The sequence below is a fragment of the Vicugna pacos genome, chromosome 6, assembly GCF_048564905.1.
Source record: "Vicugna pacos chromosome 6, VicPac4, whole genome shotgun sequence".
Lineage (NCBI taxonomy): Eukaryota > Metazoa > Chordata > Mammalia > Artiodactyla > Camelidae > Vicugna > Vicugna pacos.
Window position 1 is genome coordinate 62,535,717 of NC_132992.1, and position 17,441 is coordinate 62,553,157.

The 17,441-nt window shown below is 38.3% G+C and overlaps 1 protein-coding gene across 6 annotated transcripts in view; it reads right to left on the reverse strand.

Annotated features, from left to right (window-relative positions):
* Window positions 1–17,441, reverse strand: part of KCNH5 (potassium voltage-gated channel subfamily H member 5) — a 333,981-nt gene that overhangs the window by 282,711 nt on the left and 33,829 nt on the right. For 2 of the 6 annotated variants that reach the window (XM_072963181.1, XM_072963178.1), the window contains 3 exons: window positions 16,882–16,965; window positions 15,676–15,802; window positions 2,850–2,947 (listed from right to left, as the gene is read on the reverse strand). The gene's annotated coding sequence lies outside the window, so the exon portion shown is untranslated. Of the gene's footprint in view, window positions 1–2,849; window positions 2,948–12,080; window positions 12,264–15,675; window positions 15,803–16,881; window positions 16,966–17,441 lie in introns of all 6 variants that reach the window. The other 4 variants (XM_072963182.1, XM_072963179.1, XM_072963180.1 and 1 more) reach the window with 4 other exon arrangements.

Consider the following 17,441-nt stretch of genomic DNA (forward strand, 5'->3'; position numbering starts at 1 on the left):
GGGAGCTAGAGCAGGCAGGGTGGGGAGGCTTGAGTGCCGGCTACATGCTAGGCATTGTCATACTAGTGACACCTGTCATAGGTAATCACTAATCCTCAGAACTCTTCAAGATAGATATTATCTACCCCCACAGTACAGATGGTGAAACTGAGACTCAGAGAAGTCACAACTTGTCTAAGGTCACACAGCTAATAAGTATCAGAATCAGAATCAGAATTCAAATTCAGAATTATTTGGCTCTAAACCCCTCTTCCTGTAGGTTGGTTCCAATGAAACTAGACAGCAAGCAGTCCAGTCTAATATCCAATGGGACAGGGGTGAGCTTGATTCCAGTGTAGGCTGTCATTTATACCTGGGAGTGAAGCATGGCAGAAAGCTCTAGACAACAGCAATATTTTCAGTCAGGTGGTGAAACTGGCGGCAGGGAGGGGTAGAGGGACAAGTATAGGAGGACACATGTCTGATTAGGAGCAGCATTCCAGCCAATGGCTACGGATGGAACCGGGAACAAGTCCAGTTCCAGGGAGAGCACCTGGTATGGCTACACAGGCAAACTTCATGTTTTGCACTTAGCTTTATTGTGCTTCGCAGACATTGCATTTTTTCAAGTTGAAAGTTCATGGCAACCGTGTGTCAAGCAACTCTGTCAGTGCCATTTTTCCAACAGCGTTTGCTCACTTCACATCCTCGTGTCACATTTTGGCAATTCTCACAATATTTCGAACTTTTTCATTATTATTATATTTGTTATGATGACCTGTGATCAGTGATGTTACTATTGTAATTGTTTTAGGGTACCATGAACGGTGCCCACATAAGGTAGCTTAATCAATGAATGTTGTGTCTTCTGACTACTCCACCAACCAGCCATTCCCCATCTCTCACCCTCTCCTCAGGCCTCCCTATTCCCTGAGACACAACAATATTAAAATTAGGCCAGTTAATAACCCTACAATGGCCTCTCAGTAGTCAAGGGAAAGGAAGAGCTGCACATGTCTCACTTTACACCAAAGCAAGAAGTGTTTAAGCTTAGCAAGGAAAGCATGTCAAAAACTGAGGCAGGCCAAAAGCTAGGCCTCTTCCACCAAACAATTAGCCAAGTTGAAAATGCAAAGGAAAAGTTCTTGAAGGAAATTAAAAGTGCTACTCCAGTGAACATATTAATGTTAAGAAAGCAAAACAGCCTTATTGCTGATGTGGAGGAAGTTCTCATAATCTGGAGAGAAGATCAAACCAGCCACAACATTCCCTTAAGCCAAAGCCTGATCCAGAGCAAGGCCCTATGTCTCTTCAATTCTCTGAAGGCTGAGAAAGGTGAGGAAGCTGCAGTAGAAAAGTTTGAAGCTTGCAGAGGTTGGTTCATGGTGTTTAAGGAAAGAAGCCATCTCCATTATCTAAAGGCCCAGAGTGAAACAGCAAATGCCAATGTAGAAGCTGCCACAAGTCATCCAGAAGATCCAGCTGAGATCATTAATGAAGGTGACTACACTAAACAATAGATTTTCAGTGTAGACAAAACAGCCTTCTGTTGGAAGAAGCTGCCATCTAGGACTTTCATAGCTGGAGAGGAGAAGTCACTGCCTGGCTTCAAAGCTTCAAAGGACAGTTTGACTCTCTTGTTAGGGGCTAATGCATCTGGTAACTTTAAGTTGAAGCCAGTGCTCATTTGCCATTTCCCAAATTCTAAGGGCCTTAAGAATTATGCTAAATCTACTCTGCTGTGCTCTCTAAGTGGAACAACAAAGCCTGAAAACCAGTACATCTGTTTACAACATGGCTTACTGAATATTTGAAGCCCACTGTTGAGACCTACTGCTCAGGAAAAAAAAGATTCCTTTCAAAATATTCATTAACAATTCATTGACCTGGTCACTCAGGAGCTCTGATCAAGATACACATCAGGATTAATGTTGTTTTTATGCCTGCTAAATCCATTCTGCAGCATGGATCAAGGAGTAATTTTGACTTGCAAATCTGATTATTTAAGAAATATATTTTGTAAGGGTATAGCTGCCATAGAGAGTGATTCCTCTGATGGATCTGGGCAAAGGAAATTGAAAACCTTCTGGAAAGAACTCACCATTCTAGATTCCATTAAGAAGATTCATGATTCATGGGAAGAGGCCAAAATATCAACATTAACAGGAGTTTGGAAGAATTGATTCCAACCCTCATGAATAAGTTTGAGGGGTTCAAGACTTCAATGGAAGAAAACTGCAGATGCAGATATGGTGGAAATCTCAAGAAAACTAGAATTACAAGTGGAGCCTGAAGAGGTGACTGAATTGCTGACAAAACTTGAACAGAAGAAGAGATGCTTCTTATGGATGAGCAAAGAAAGTGGTTTCTTAAGATGACATCTACTGGTGAAGATGCTGTGAAGAATGTTGCACTGACAACAAAGGATTTAGAATATTACACAAACTTAGTTGACAAAGCACCAGCAGGACTTGAGAGGTCTGACTCTATAATTTTGAAAGAAATTCTACTGTGGGTAAAATGCTATCAGACAGCACTGTATGCTATGGAGAAATGGTTCATGAATGTCAATTGATGTGGCAAACTTTATTATTGTCACATTTTAAGAAATTGCCACAGCCACCCCAACCTTCAGCAACCACCACCCTGATCAGTCAGCAGCCATCAACATCGAGGTAAGACCCTCCACTAGTAAAAAAAATTACGACTCGCTGAAGTTTCCGATGATTAGTATTTTTAGCAATAAACTATCTTCAATTAAGGTATATACTATTTTTAGACATTATTCTATTTCACACTAAATAGAGTACACTGTAATGTAAATATAACTTTTATATGCACTGAGAAACCAAAAAGTTCCTGTCACTCACTTTATCGTGGTATTTGCTTGACTGCAGTGGCCCGGAACCAAACTAGTAGTATCTCCGCAGTACGCCTGTAGTCAAGGAACCATCAGTCCCAGCTGGAGCTGAAAGTCAAACCCAGACCACTGACTGAGATGGGGAAGATCTGTGAGTGAAAGACGCGTTTCAGGAGAGAAACCAGAAGATGCATTTTGGACATTTTGATTTTGATATATTCAAAATGGAGATGCCAAGTAAGGAATCTGATGGTCGAGTCTGGAGTTCACAGGAAAGGTTTTGACCCCTGGGAGCAGATGAAGATATCCCAACCAAGGGAATTCTGCAAGAATTTTCTTTAAGGCATCTACATTACCTCTGTGTCTATATTACCAGTTCCCCAATTGCTCACATATGTTACAGAGTACGTTGCTTTATATCTTTTCTGTCTTAGTAAATAAAAAGATTAGAGTAAATAAAGAGATTGGAAGTAGAAAGAGGGATAATAAGACCAGAACAACAACAAAAAGACTAAATCCTCACAGCACTATTCATATTAGGAAAACACCAGTAAAGGCTAGGATAAATAAGTTACTGCACATTCCTTACATGAAATATAATTTAGCCATTTGAAATTGCTACTATAAATCTATATTTATTTTCCAATGTGGAATTATATTAACTGGAAAAAAAGCATATTACAAAAACAAATGTATATAAATCATGTCATTTATTTGGTAGAGATAAATTAATTACCATATTGATATAACCCCCCCACCAAAAGCCTTGAGAAATATATATGCACCAAAATTTGAACAGTTTTTACTTTGGGTGGTAAAACTCTGGGTGAGTTCTACTTTCTTTTTCATATTTTGATGCATTATCAGGTTTTTTTTTTTTGTAGTAAACACACATTTCTATATGCATATGTTTTTACATCTGTATGATAAGAAAGAACAAAACAGCTATTTTTCTTTGGGGAGAACCAAACAAACAGTAGTCTGGAAAATTTAGGTGGAAACCAGAAAGAGTCAGGCTGGCAGCCAGCTGCTCTGCCACTGCCATGATCAAAACACGGTTTGTGTTTCTCCAATTCAATTCAACAAACACTTCGCATGCATCTCCTATGGGCCAGACTCTGGTTGGATGATGAGGATGCAAAGATGAATCCACCCTATTGTCTGACCTCAGTAAACGCACAAGGAAATAACCAGGCCTTAGATACACATTTATAGGTAACTATGAAACCTAGAAAAGGAGTATTTGAAATAAAATTTCCAGGGAGTGATATTAGTTTAATACAATAGAGCTTTACAATCTATTAATAACTTCTCAATTAACTTTGTCTTCTGTGTAAATAAGGTGAATCAAGGTGAAATAAATCAGGAGTTAAAAAGCTGGAACTATAGATTTAAAAAATACTTTTCCATATGTGATGTTCAAAATTGCCACTCACTTTATTCAAAAATGCTCAAGATCCATTCTGCCTTAAACTATATTCCATATGAAAGGAAACAGAAAGCACTTCTTAGTTGGAGAAAAGGGGGCTTCCCAAGGGACTTAACTGAGCAAATGCTCAAAACAATGTCGCTGCCAGGTAACAAAAATCAAAAGCAAGAAAATGACTCTATTCTAAATCACATAAGCAAGCTCATGCCTTCTTGACAACATTCAGTATAACGCTACCAACGTGTTCTACTTAGCACACTTGAAAAAAGAGTATCCCCTTCCCACCTCCTCCACATTCTCTTTTGTTCAAGGTTCTACCTATAAAACAGGAAGAGAGCCAGCAGGGCTGTGAAAAAATAGCAGCATTTGCCACCACAGTGCCAGGCAGAGAGCTGATAATCAGTGGATGTGTGAGGGGCGTTTGTTTGCACCTTCTCTGAAGCGTACTCCCCTGGGCCCCCTCTCCTTCCTCAACTGCACCCAAAGCTCCTTTGATAGCATCCGTCTCCTAGTCTCTGTCACGTGGTGACAGCCATGGCCCCCACTGTACCACAAGCTCCAAGAGAAGAGCCCATTCGGCTTCAGTCAGTCAGCATTCCCTGTCCACCTTGCCCACCATGGTTAGTTTAAAGATGAGCACATTAGTTGGTCATAACCAAAGAGAAGTGAACAGACTTTACTGAACACTCCTGGGAAGAAGAAGCTTTCTCTCTCTCTCTCTCCCTTAGTCAGTAGATTAGGAAGCCTAGAATTAAAACAGCCATTTTGGTACCTAAAAGGAAGAACCTTAAATAGATGGAGTTTGCAACTGACGCCCACATGTGCATCCCTGGCATATAGATCTGGTTATTCTGTCTGGGCAACAGATCATTCCCTTGATTGTTTAAGCTAGTTTGAATTATGTTTTCTGTCACTTGCCCCTGAAAGATTTCTAACCAACTGAAGTGGGAAAAAAGTGAATGAAAGAAGTGATAAACCAGGCATCCAACCCCAGCAAACATGACTGCCCTAAGTACACTCTATATTCATACTCTGTGGACAAGACTGCGATTTGACACTGTGAATGAAAAACACTGCAAGTCATATCAGTAAACAAAGAATGCTGAAGCCATGAAGACCTCAGCCACTGCCACCACCTCCCACAGTGAAGACAAGCCTGCAGCCCAGCCTCTGCAGCCTGAGGGGACTTAAAATATGAAAGGACAGGGTACTGGCCCTAGGTAACTAGATGTTTGTCAAAGGAATGATTTTAATAAGCCCAAATGTTTGCTCCCTCCCATACATAGAATAGCACTAAATTCTTTAACTTGGGATGTCTGGCTTTCTTCAGTTAACAAATAATCTTTTAACATTCTGACTACCTGGTCTTTGTTATAAAACTCCCATATATCCTAGCTCCTCCCCTACCTCTTTGGAGCAGTCCCTCTGAGAGATCTGAGAGGCTGTCATCCCGGCTCAAGTTCTCCCACCAGATAAAACATAACCCTCAACTTCTAGGCTGTGCATTTATTTCAGCTGACACATGTAAAGACAAAGGGAAAAATTCCTGCTCATTTTCTCCACAAGACAAAATTAAGGTAAATCTACCCAATAGTCCTATTTCCCAACTCTACCCTTGGATGGTCAATTTTCAATCAATTTTCAGTGTAGATGAATTCACTTTATAAATTCCCAGTAGCAAATACCCAATTGCAACATAACTTCTTTTTCTCACATTCCATCATCAGTTGCTATATTTGATCCTTTTGACATAACTAAGCCCATGATGTTTTCTAAATGCTGGGAATGAATCTACTTTTAACTATCTACTAGAAGAAAGATGTATGTTAAACTCTGTTAGAAACTGTAATCTCATTAAACTGCACAATAACCCTGTGGGAAGATTATAATGTCCTCATTGTAATTACTAAAAAGGAGTTCAGAGAGGGTATGTAGCTTGCCTAAGTTTAACAGCCAGTAAGTTGAAGAGTTGAGATTCCAGCCCAAGACTATACTAAATCTGTGATTTTGATTTATACTTTAAATCATTCAATAAATATCTTTTGCATGTCACCATGACAAGCAATAGGAATGCAAAAGAGAGCTATTACAAGGTTCTCCCATCAAAAAATTAACAGTCTCACTGAGGAAAAATGCATATACACACAATACACAAAAATTGCTTTTACAGAGCAATAGACAAAGTAGGATGGGAACAGAGAAGATGGAGTCTGCAAATAAAAGAAATGCTTCATAAAGGACTCAAAAGATGAATAAGCAAAGAAGAGAGAAATAACCAAAGCAAAAGCCTAGCATTGAGTCAAGAAGAAAGGAAGGAAAGGAGGGAGGGAGGACGGGGGAGAGACAGAAAGAGAGAAGAAGAGAAGAGAAGAGAAGAGAAGAGAAGAGAAGAGAAGAGAAGAGAAGAGAAAAGAAGGAAAGGAAAGGAAAGGAAAGGAAAGGAAAGGAAAGGAAAGGAAAGGAAAGGAAAGGAAAGGAAAGGAAAGGAAAGGAAAGGAAAGGAAAAAGGCAAGGAAAGAAAAGGAAGAAAACACAGCCTGGAGTGTTCTAGATACCAAAGACTAGTTGTGGCTGAAGAATTAGGGGCAGGGTGTGGTTGGGGAAATAGAGGAACAGGAAATGAAACTGGAGACGCCCACGACATGAAGAAAAAAGGTGGGGAAAATGTTCATATTAATATATGCCTCTTTTTAAATGGGTTTGTGGCCTGCATTAGGCCTAACTTGGGATACCTTCAACAGTGTTACCATTTTTGCTTTGTTGTTTAAGAGGAATGTGTCTGACAGTGAGACAGGAGCAAGAAACCGTGTTTTAAACAGAAACCACGGTGCCATGGGAAACGCTAATGGCCCACGCTAGAGCAGCATATTGACAATAAGGAGAGAAGGTACTTCTATTTGCAAAGGAGAAAAGTGGGTAAACGATCACATTATATATGGTATGTGCTTCAAAACCTGGAAAGCAAAATGCAGTCTTGTGAAATATTGTTGAAGATAAAAGTTTCAAAGAATATTAAACAATTACTGGAAATTTTCAAATGCAAGGATTTCTGTCAACCATAAAAGTGTCTACCTTCTGATGAATGTGGTAGAAAAATAATGGTTCATCTAATTTAATTGAAGTAGAAAGAGTCAGGTGTTAATCCACACCTGTAGACAAAGCTTTAAAAAACTGTAACAGTTGCAGAGTAGAAAGAACCTTCTTACGCTCTGCACTGTCAGATATTAAATCCCCTTTTCTTCAGAATGCTTAAATCCATGCTTTAGTTTCCCAATATAGCTAGTGAAAACGGTGGATTTACAGGAAATACAATTATTCTTCTGCTCTGCTTGCTGCCTTCAGTGTTGAAAGATAACATGGTAATTTCAGTCACCACTATTTAACAGTGTTTACCTGGGCAGGGATGATAAATCTCAGAAGTAGTGAAATTAAGTTACTTGACTAATAAATGTCATTGATGCATATTTTTAAACTAAAACAATGTAGTCCTGGAAGGTAGTTAGATAAGAAAACCATAGCTTAAGAAGTAAGTCAAAACTAACGTTCAATAGTTTTGTAAGAGGAGGCAGCCTTCTGAAAGTCATCAGCAGTACTGCAGCCTTCTGGTCAGGGCAAGGAGGCTCTGAGGCAGCTAGCTCTTAAATGTGGGGGCCTTGCAACCAGACTGTGCGGCTGAGTCCCAGTTCTGTTGCTGGCTGAACAGCAATGGATTTAGCCTTTACCCATAAAGTAAAGATAATAACAGTACTTACCACCGGGGAGGGGGGGGTAGAGGGTGGGAAGGGCTAGACTGGGATTTCAAAATTGTAGAAAAGATAAACAAGATTACACTGTATAGCACAGGGAAATATACACAAAATGTTATGATAAATCACAGAGAAAAAAATGTGACAATGAGTGTGTATATGTCCATGAATGACTGAAAAATTGTGCTGAACACTGGAATTTGACACAACACTGTAAAGTGATTATGAATCAATAAAAATGTAAAAAAAAATAACAGTACTTACCCCACACGGTTATGTGAGGATTAAATGACATTTTATATGTAACCAGTGCTTCATGAATATATCATTCAATGCATCTGTATTGATCCCTTACTCCATGTATTAGTCAGGGCTCTTCAGAGAAACCAGAACCAATAGGAGATTACTTATATCTAAATCTACATCTATATCTTTATCTATAAAGAGATTTATTATAGGAATTGGCTCCTGCAGCTACAGAAGGCAGAAAGTCCCACAATCTGCCATCTGCAACCTGGAGAACCAGGAAGGTGGTAGTGGAATTCAGTCCAAGTCTGAGGCCTGAGAACCAGGAGCCAACTGAGAAGCTGCAGCCCCAAAGCCCAAGAACCAGGACCTCTAATGTCCAAAGACAAGAAAAGATGGACATCCCAGTTCAAGAAAAGAGAGAGAGAATTTGCCCTTCCTTGGGTTTTTGTTCTAGTCAGGCCCTCAACAGTTTGGATGATGCCTGCCCCCATTGGTGAGGGGGAATCCTCACTCAGTCTACTCAATCAAATGCCAGTCTCTTCTGGAGACACCCTCTTAGACACATCTAGAATAATGTTTTTCCAGTTATCTGGGCATTCCTTAGCCTAGTCAAGTTGACATATAAAATCAACCACCACATTCCACAAAAGGCTTTAAACTCTGTAGAAAACAAATCAATGAACACAAGGTGGTTCCTGGGTTCTCATGAGTTTACCAATTAGTAGGAATGTCAAGACATGAGCAGAAATAACAGTAATTCTTTTCAGTAAATATTTAGCACCTGTCTATAATGTGCAAGCTTTTTCCCTAGGTGCTGGGAGGAAACACTGTGCACTAGCTTAATTTATAACTCCCTGTCATGTTATTATGTATTATAATAAGACAAGTTCAATGAAAAGTGCTTCTGAAACACATAATGCCGGTAGAACTTGTTGCCTGTCAGGGGAGGCAAGAGAATCAGGAAGAGCTTCATGGGTAGGTACAAAATAATCTGGACCTCAAGGAATGAGCAGGATTTCAGCATGTCAAATACGGGAAATGTACAGTAAAGGGTTAACTCAGCAGGGCTGGGTGGTTCATACCCTGCACATTCCAGAGAAAGGCTGACCCTTGACCAGCTCTTGGGAGATAACCTCTAAACCCCTGGGGTATCTTACTGATAAGACAGTTTTGTATACCTGGGCCTCTGGCCAATGCCAGATAGTTTATGCCAACAGTGTGAATTACCAGGGGGGGGGCATTGTGCCACACTATATCATTTTAACCTCTGATGAGCTGGAAACTGAGTACCTAAGGTCACCCACAGAGGGGGTCCATGCCTACGTAGCTGACCTACAATTACACCTCTGCAGGCCTAGGCTCAGGAGAGCTTTCTTGGTTGACAATATTCTGTAAATGCTGTCACATGTCATTGCTGGGAGAAATAAGCATTGTCCACACAATTCCACTGGACAAGGACAACTGGAAGTTTGCACCTGATCTCACCTGGATTTTGCCCTATACACCTGGTTACCTTGTTGATTTCAATCTGTATCCTCTCAGTACAATGTACTACAACCATGAATATCACAACTCTTCTGAATTCTGTGAGTCCTTCTAGTGACTCGCTGAACTGTAGTGTGGTCTTGGGGACCCCTGACACAGGGTGTGAAATAACCAGGAGCTTAAGGGACAGGTAGGATTTTAGCATTTCAAATGGGGGCAAAAGTCAATTTAGGAGACATAAGAACTGCATTACAGAGAGAAACTGTAAATATTTCTATGTCAATACAGTCTCAAGACTGGAAATTATTTTTAAGCATCTGAGACATAGTTACAAGTACTGTTATTACCAAAGAACAAATCCATTTCTAGCAGAAATATATATATATATATATATATATACACACACACACACACATAATGTGTACATACATATAAATATACATATAAATTTATTTGATAAATTTTTTAATCATTTTAGGAATTTACAATTCTGTTATCATTTAGAATTCTTCCTAAGATATTTTTACTCATGCTTTATAGGACTCAGACATTAATCCTCTTTACCATTAAATACAAATGGTAGCTTTTTTTCTATAACTCTCAGTTTAAAGCTTATAATTTTCTCCACTATGTATATGATTAGATCCATATTTTAAATCACTGGGATAGTTTTTTTCAAAACTTTATACATTTATACTCAGTAATTTCAAAGTAGACTGATATGCAATAATGACTTTTATAATATGCATTAAAATACTTTTTGCCCAAATTAGGTCATCTACAGGACAACACTCCTCAAGTAGAACTAAATTATGGTCGTGACTACAACATGTACAATCTTTGCTTTAGTTGCTGCTAGTATATTACTAACAGAAATATGATTAGGTGTTGTAGAAAGGTTTAGCACAGTGCTTTGTATTTAGTGGGATGAACAAATGTTTGGTGAGTGAATGAGTAAGTATGTAACAAATGAAAAGAAGGGAAAAATTAAGAACATACTTTGGAAATACTGCAAAATGTTGTAGGAACGCAAAAAAGATGACTGTTTGCAAAAATATTGAAATACGCAATGGAAAATGTGATTTGATAGTCATTATAAAGACTATATTATAATTAAGTAAAACAAATAATTGGAAGATAAATTATCTTAATCACTCTGCTTTATGATAATAAATGTAAAAATGATCTATTTAATCCTGATCACAGAACAAAAAGAGTCACATCTCATATATATATTTAATTTTAAAAATTAAAATAACAAATGCATATAATAAAGTGGTTATTTATAATCTTGAGTTTAAAAAGATTTACTGAATCTGAACCAAAGGCATAAAAGAACAGCTTAGTAGATGGAGGGACAAAAAAAATTACAAGTTTCTGTATGTTGGAACACTATAAAATTTTTTAAATTTACAAGCTAAAGATTGTGTGAAAATTTATGATAGGTAAGTGATTAATATCCTTAATATATGTAAAACATTCTTACAAATCAATAGAAAGGTATGAACACCCCATTAATGAAAAGGATATTCAACCATTCAGTTCACAACAGAAATTTTTTAAATTTATTTATTTATTTATTTATTTATTTATTTATTTATTTATTTATTTATTTATTTATTAGAAAGAGTAAGACATTGTTAGCTTACTAAAAAATGTTTACTCTGGTATGTAGAAATGATCCTCTACCTGTTTCTGGTGGTGGTTACCCTGAGTAATAATTTTCCTTACATCAAAATCATTTTTGTAGACTTCTCCTTCCAGTGGCAAAGATTATTATTAAAACCTGAGGCATATCCCATATATCTCATAATCTATTTTGATCTTCCATAGATAACCAACTGGCTTTTCCTTTAATTTGGGCATGAGTTTTTCAGTTTTGCCGTGTTTGAAGAATTAGTCACAGTCACATACCTGGTAATTATCAAGGATAAAGAGTTTGAGACAACTGTGACGAAAGAACGGGGTTGCCTACTAATACTTTTTAATAACAGTACAGCAGAAACAAGGAGGATAAAAAACAAAAACAAGCCAAGAAGCTCACAGCAATCAGTGGCTCTTGAAACCTGGGTGACTTGTGTCGATGATCTGGAAAGGAAGTAGCCTGCTTTATGCTGTTTTCTGTTTCTGAACCCCAATAGTTGTGGAAATCCTGACTCAGTCACCCGTTGGCAGTAGGGGTCTGACAGGCAATGATATCTATAAATGTATCCTCTATACTATCTGTTCCATTTCCAGAACTAAAATCAATTCCAGTTATTATTACTGCCTAACAAACTATTCCAAAATTTAGTGGTTCAAAACAACATTTACTTTGTTCATGGATCTGTACCTGAGAAGAGCTTGGTAAAGACAGCTCATCCCTGCTCTACTGGGCATCTGCTGGGATGACTTGAGGGATGGGTTGGCATCATCTGAAAGCTTGCTCATTCACTTGACTGACAGTCAGTGCAGGCTGTGGGCTGAGCCCTTAGCTGGAGATGTTGGCAAGAACGCTTTTATATGGCCTGGATTCCTGACAACATGGTGACAGTTTTCCAAAAGCGAGCATCCCAAGAGGAAGGGAGGGAGGGAAAAAGAGAGAGAAGCTGTTACAGTCCCTTACTCAGATTTTTTTCAGTATTCCTTTCATAAGACATATTCCAGATATTAATCTTACGTCAGAAGTCTTTAGGGGGATGAAAAGAAGCAGTAGAAACCTCTGTGGATGATAAAACTAAATGCTCTGGTTAATTTCTTGTAAGAACTAACAATATCAGAACAGAGAAGAACGGAACCTTCTACTGAGCTGTAACACATAATCAATTTTATAAAGATTTAGTCACTGATTATGCTGGGAGAAAGATAATTATGAAAAATTAGAAAGTTGACAAACCTCTAGGCCTTTAATTTATCCCATAAACTGTATTATAATCGTCCCTGACTGACAAGACTATAAAAACCTAGAGACAAAAACTTTCTGGAGATACTGTCAGCCTTTGTACATGAACATGATAATGTGTATTTTAATATGAAAGATACACAATCATTGAGATCTATTCATATTAACACATTTTATATAAATACCCTAGGAAGGCTGAAATTTTCTTTTGATTTGTTGATTTCCTGTATTGTTCCTTTATCCTGTCTTTGGTAAACAAAAGATCTCTCTCAATAGTTGTGAATTAATTTAAATGTAGAGAATGCCCAGCAAGCATCTAAGTATTCTTATATACTTTCTCCTATAAGGATGAAGGAAGAGGAAATCTCTGAGTTTCCTGGGAAACTCAAACATAGTTTAGCCATAATGGCCATTTTAATAATTTTATCATTATGAATTTGGGGTTTGAGTTCAGAAAAGGCAAAATCAAGATGACTTACAAGAAATGACAGGAGATAAGTCATAAATGTCCAAAGACAAGAAATAGTTACATGCAACATTTTAAAATAAATAACTGTATTAGTATTTTATTAATTTCAAGAAAATAAATAATCCCTTTGCAAAGTAATTTAAGAGTATTCAAAAAACACAGAACTAGAATAATTTACTCATAAAAGAAATCTGTTATTGTTACGGAAACAACAAGCCAGCCAAGAAACAAGCACCACTCGGAGGGTTAGAGTACTCTGATGTGTTACGCCGGCGGGCTCAGAGGGGCTTCTGCTCCGAAGCTCTGAGCACCTCCAAGACGTGCGCATGAGGTTTTATAGGGTAAAGTACAAGCTTGGGGTATTCGGCCAATAGGCATGGAACAGCTTTAGCAGCATCATTATCACAAAAGTGGAGGCAGGGAGGCAGCAAACCAACATCCAAAGCCAGATATATCTCTTTGAAAATCCAGCTGGCTAGCAAAAAACATGAACAGCAAACCAACACTAATTAACTTAGATTTATGAGTTAGTCCAGCAGAACTCAGATCAGTACTCCAATACTTAGATTTGTGAGTTATCTTGTTAGACCAGCCCAGCCTCTCCTTCACATTCCAAGACTTGTGAGTTATCTTGTTAGCCCAGCCAGGCTTTTCCTTCACATTATCCGGATACAGAATAACTTTGCTACATAAGATAAAGTGAAAAAAAAAACCCTCAAATTCTAGTTTTATTCTTTGTGAATTTGATCTATGTGACAATTTGCCATAGAGGATTTTTAAGTCATTTTTTATGAATAAACTCATACAAATTGTCAAAACTTTCAACACTTTCCTCACTGCTTTTCAAATTATTAGTTGTGGGCATTATAAGCTTATAACATGGCCTCAAATTTGTCTCTTTTAGCTTTATCAAGACCAATATCCTTCAGGAACATACGTGGAAAATTCCTAAAGAAAATACTAGCAAATGGAAGCCAGCAAAACAAAAAGGAAAATACTGCATGAACAAGTGGAGTTTATCCTAGAATGTAAGTTTAACATTCAAAAATCAATTGATGCAATTTACCATGTTAAAAGAATAAAGGAGGAAAACCATGATTATTTAAATAGATGCAGAAAACACATTTAACAAAATTCAACAGTCACTTATAATAAATCTCTGCAAAGTTAGAAACAGAAGGAAACTTTTTTAACCTCATAAGTGACGAGCATCTAAGACCCCTAACATCATATTTAATTGTGACATATCAAATGCTTTTTCTCCAAGATTAAGAACAAGGGTAATTGATGAAATTTTAATATGAACATGGATAAATCTTGAAAACATTATGCTAAGTGAAGGAAGCCAGTCACAAAAGACCACATATTTTATTTCATTGATATGCTATATCTAAATTAGTCAAATCTGCAGAAAATGAAAGTAGATTAGTGCTGGGAGGGAGAGTATAGCTCAGTGGTAGACTGCGTGCCTAGCATGCAGGAGGTCCTGGGCTGAATCCCCAGTATCTCCATTAAAAAATAAAATAAAATAAAATAAAATAAAATAAAATAATAAATAAATAAATAAATAACCTCCCCTGTGGGGGGAAAAAATTTTTTTAATGAACGTGAACAAAAAATACTGCAAACCAGATCAGTAAACAAAGAATGCTGAAGCCATCAAGTCATCAGCCGCTGCTGCCACCCCCCAGTGAAGACAAGCCTGCAGCCCAGCCTCTGCAGCCACTCACAATGGTGCACTCTGAGGGGACTCAGAATAAGAAAGGACAGGATACTGGCCCTAGATAGCTAGGTGCTTATCAAAGGAATGAATTCAATGAGCCCAAATGTTTGCTTCCTCCCATACACAGAAAAGCACTAAATTCTTTAACTTGAGATGCCTGTTTTTCTTTAGATAACAAGTAATCTTTTATTGTTCCAACTACCTGGTCTTTGTTGTAAAGCTCCTATATATCCTAGCTCCTCCCCTACCTCTTCGGAGCAGTCCCTCAGAGCCATCTGTGAGGCTGTCATCCACCCCGGCTGGAGTCCTCCCACCAAATAAAACATAACTCTCAACTTTCAGGCTGCAAATTTATTTTAGTCGACAAGGAAAAAGTAGATTAGTGCTTGCTTAGTACTGGGGAGGATGGTTGGGTAGAGGGGTGATAGCTAAAGCATAAGAGGTTTCTTTCTGAGGTGATAAAATGTTTCAAAATTGTGACGATGGTCACACATATCTGTGAATATTCTAGAACCCTTGGTTTGATCTCCTTAAAAGGGTCAAATTTATATATAATGCATGAATTTTACTCTCAGTAAAGATGTAATTTTAAAAAATCAATGGCCCTTTATGCATGTCCTCTTTCTTGTACATACTATCTGAGTATTCATCATTATCTTAGCTCATATTCCCTGGAAACAGAGTAAGAGTCTATATTCTAGACTCTTAGATTCTAGTGTATATAACCTATTGAGGGAGTGCCCTTTGGGAAAACTTTGAAGAGAATGAGGACTACAGTTCTGGGAGAGCAAAAGAGTCAAGCAAAGATAAAGGTTAGCTCTGGAGCCTAAACTCCCCTGTAGAATGGTCCCCACCTTGAATCCAGAGAACTGGTCTTATGTCCCCTCATATTAGTCAGTCTTTGGCTGCAGCTGCCCCCAGCAGTTGGGAGTTGTGACCATTTAGTGAGCAGGTTCCCATTAGCAGGGAGCTGTTACCTGTCTGATGAAAGAGGGTAGCTGTCAGTCATTAGCAGCCAAAATACAGAAGGAGGGGGGAGTTCATCAGTCTGGTAAAGGGGATCTGGGCACAGCATCTTCTAAATCCATCAGGTACCCCCAAGGAGTCCTCATGGAGCTTGGCAAATATTTAGTGAAAATAATTCGTTCCAATATTGCTTATAGTAACAAGAACTACACTTAATTGCCTTACACTTTAGGAGGTATATGCTTTGTTCATACAGCAGGATACCGTTAGCCATTAAAGACATAGTAAAAGACCATTTAGAGAAATGGAAATAAATTCCATACAGATTGTACGTGAACAGACTACAGAAGTATAAACAGTAAAATCCCATTTTTATAAACGTAGCAGTACATGTATTTTGTACATCCCCCTTTCGGTAAAGATGTATATAAAAATTTAAATAGTGTTTACTGCTCAGTAGCAGGATTAAAGCTACTTTTAAAATTTATTTATTTTTACTTATCCCTCAACGGAGGCACTGGGGATTGAGCCCAAGACCTCGTGCACACAAAGCACGCACTCTACCACTGAGCTATACACCCCCAACCCTAAAGCCGTTTTTATTATGTGTATTTTATTTACCCATTTATTCTGTATTATTTTTGTAGAAAGAAGTAAGTTCAAATATTACACAATAACAAATTAATTCTCAAATTCGAACTGAAATAGTGTGGCCACGCTCATATGTTGTGAGATTAAAGACTCCAAAAACAAATCTGGTTCTTGGAGAGGTTACTGTCCTCATGTGTGGTCCTCCACTTGGCACATCAGTTTTGTCATTACACCTAAAGCTGCTCAGATTGGTGGTCACTGCCTAACGAGAGATGAATCTACAGACCAAATATCCGTGTACTAATGTTCAATGGCATGACCATTATATTCCAGCCACCACTGCATTCATAAGTCAGTGTTCCCAAGGTCAGGTATCTAAGAAGACACGTGAGTTAACAGAGGGTGGCTCTGTGATTATGTGAAGCTGATGGCCTGAGGAAATATTTCATCCAGGTTTTATGCTGAGTGAACCACAGTAAACACCCCAGGGCTTCCCTACTCACCCCTCCTGCTGAGAGTCAGTCCCAGAGCTGATAGGATAGTGTGGGTCTGAATCAGGAGCAGTATTCCAGGGACTTCAGTGTGACCTGGAGCAAAAAGGTGAGATGATCCAAGTTGCCTCCCTTGGAAATTTTAATTAGAAATTAATAAGATAATAAGGCTGCTAATAAGCAGAAGATGGAATAAAGCCATGAAATCTAGCCACGGCCATGGTAGGGCATGGAAAACCAATGTTAAGAGGCAAAAAAAAAAAAAACCCACAGAGAGAACAAGATACCATGAGCAGAGAGACCGTGGCAGAGCAGAGGAGGCAGAGTCTCTCCAGGTCTCTAAAGTGGTCTCAGTTCTTGGCTGCTTTCCTTTATCAGCTCACAGATATCCTCATGATAGACTGGGGTGAGCAGAATCTTGAGTGAACTTCGGTTCCTTATATCAAAAGCACTTCACAGGCACTACTCCTGACTCACCACCGAGTAGCCACAAGCCTGTCATATTCAGTATCTCTCAGGAACCAACGTGGATTTATTCTCCCAAGAGAAGGACCTACAGTGGTTCTTCAGTT